This window comes from Neovison vison, chromosome 1, assembly GCF_020171115.1.
Source record: "Neovison vison isolate M4711 chromosome 1, ASM_NN_V1, whole genome shotgun sequence".
Classification (NCBI taxonomy): Eukaryota; Metazoa; Chordata; class Mammalia; order Carnivora; family Mustelidae; genus Neogale; species Neogale vison.
The window spans coordinates 20,123,588-20,126,381 of record NC_058091.1 but is presented as its reverse complement, the minus strand read 5'-3'; the positions used below and the strand labels follow the sequence as shown (position 1 = coordinate 20,126,381).

General features: G+C 40.6%; 1 pseudogene; it reads right to left on the bottom strand.

Annotated features, from left to right (window-relative positions):
* Window positions 1–317: 317 nt before the first annotated feature.
* On the bottom strand, window positions 318–1,212 carry LOC122906815 (annotated as a pseudogene).
* Window positions 1,213–2,794: the final 1,582 nt, after the last annotated feature.

The window sequence follows — 2,794 nt, the reverse complement described above, 5'->3', positions numbered from 1 at the left end:
TTTAACTTCCCGTTTTATTTTAAATTGCTTTTTATTTTATTTTTTATTAAATTATTTTTATTTTCTTAAATTATCAAATGTTTTAAATTATTATTTTTTTACACAAAGTATTTTTAATTGGATTTGAAGATATTTATTGCATTCTGTGTGTGGTGAAAAAAAATGAACCATACCTATATTTAGTGCAAACTTGTGAAATACACCAAGCCTAACTGGGTAGGAAGCAGTCCCTGCCCCTCACCTCCTCTGAGACCTGAGTCAGGAGGCCCCACTGGGATGAAGTATTTCCTGCAACAGTGGGACACCAAGTGGAACATTCACAATTTCTCCCCTTTCAGTATTGGTGGCAACTTGCCATTGTCTTTTAGTTCCTTAGCAATATCCGGATCTCCAATAAGCTCCCCTTTTATAGACAGCTGAGGGTACGTGGACCGATGCGAGTAAGCTTTAAACCCCTGCAGAACTTCTTCGGCTTCTGATATAGCAAATGTCTCATATTCGACACCAGCACTATTTCTTATTTCCAGAATTTGCTGAATTCACATTTTGCTTCCTGTTTGTTTCCTTCCATAAGGAGCACGACAGAAGCTTTATTTGTCAGCACTTTGAGCCTTCCCTCTAATTTGGGAGCTTTGGGGAAAATTGTCTGTAGTTTGTCAGATACTTCCATCCCCTTAATTATATTTAGTCCTCCTATGAGCGCTCCAGAAACGTAGAGCTGGGGCTAGGTGGGCCAATTGGAATAGGTTTTGAGTCTCTGAAACTTGGTCACGTGAGAAGATACCAAAACTGCTCAACTAAATACTAAATGTTTGTTAAGAATTTCTACCACCTGGGGTTCCTGGGTGGCTCAGTGGGTTAAAGCCTCTGCCTTGGGCTCAGGTCACGAACCAGGAGTCCTGGGATCGAGCCTGGCATCGGGCTCTCTGCTCAGCAGGGAGCCTGCTTCCCTTCTTCTCTCTCTGGCTGCCTCTCTGACTACCTGTGATCTCTGTCTGTCAAATAAATAAATAAAAAAATCTTTAAAAAAAAAAAAAGAGTTTCTACCACCTGCTTGCTGAAACCACAGTGGGGCTCTTGAGGAGTTCTGTTCATGAAAAACATGCAAGGGGCGGCAGGAGTTCATCCCTTCAGGCGAAGCTTCTTTAGGATGCTTGTTACCCCTGGTGGGAAGGAGCCTCTAGATTCATGGCACTGAACTTTTTTGGCCAACTTGGGCATGTGCACGATTGATTAGGTCATTTTTCTCAGAAATCTTGGAAAACTAATTTCATATTTTTCAGATCCTTAAGGCTGGTGTCTAAATATGGTATCTGTCTTGATAGGATAGGGACCCCAAATGTGGGATGACGATAGAGTGGGGGTTGAAGGCCTGGTTGTGAAAGGATTCACCTGAGGCAGAAAAAAAAGGAGATAGATGTTTATTGAATACTCCACAAGGGAACCATGGGCAGGACAGCAGAGGAAAGACTGTGTGACATGAGGCCACAGGTCAGGGGGTGTAGTTAAAGTGGGAAGGTGAGGAGGTATGGGACATAGGGAATTATCCCTTTTTTGGTGACTGTGCCTGGTTGGAAGTAGCCCAGTGGTCTGTTAGAGCCTATGTATATCTTGAGGTGGATCCCCTGATGGACCTATTGTCAGCCAGGGGGCTGCTGTGGGTCCTTTCTATCTTCCATCACTCAAACCCGTTGCCCGAAAGCAGCCTCTCTGTTAAGGAAGAAGTTCAACTTCCAACTCCACAATCAAAACTTGAGGGTGTGCTTCAGTTAACTCTGTTATCATGTCATTCATCTGAGCGCATGGTGGAGTCTATGGTGCCCAAACATGGACCTCAAGGAGGGACTTGTCTCTGAGGAGCAGCTGTTCTTCCCAACAGCAGGACTCCACCAACCTCCCTCTGGGCCTTTCTGATTCCTTCCATATCTCAATAACTAGAATTTTGCATTCTTTAAGAATATTCTTCTCTCTATTCTCCATTTGGTTTTGAGTGTCTACTTTAATCATATTCTGGCAACACATATGTCTATGAAAATATAGAAAAAGATGAAAACCCACAATAATACCTACAATAAAAATGGACAAATTATTAGATTATCGATGAGGATTTCTTTCCCTATGAATTAGATAGAGGACAGTGCTATATTTAGAAGAACAGTGGCTCACTTGTGCTTCATCCCAGACATTCTGGTCCTCTGAAACTAAAAGATGGTCTTATCTTTCTTCAAGGCCTACTGCCAGCCCTTAGACCCATTCGGCTCCACCATCTAGAGACCTGGTATCTGTACTAAATAAATCACGTTATTCTGCACCAAAGTTTGTCAGTTTTTATTCATAATATAAATTCAGGTTGATTACACAAGACAAATGCAAGCCTCTGCCACTTTAGGACAGATACCAGAATAAAATATGATAATCAGCATTTCCAAATCAGTAGCTATCATTTCATGTAGATAAATCTATTTAACAATGTTTCTATACTATGTGCCAAAAATGTTCTGAAGTCCAAGGTGTTAAGTCTATTCACACACAGTGTTTTTCTGATACTCTGCCCTTTACTTAGTGTGTGACATATTTTATTTCAGAATTTAGGAAAAAGAATAACTAACAACCTTTAGGAAATCAAGAAGAAAATTAAGACCAACACAGAAATGAGTAGATTGAAATTTTCCTTAAAGTACCTCCAAAATAAAGACAATCAGAAAGACTGATCTTTGACATGTCTAAAAAGAAAACTATAAAAAAACAAAATTATCCAAAAAAGGCATCCAGATGGCCAACCGATACATGTGAA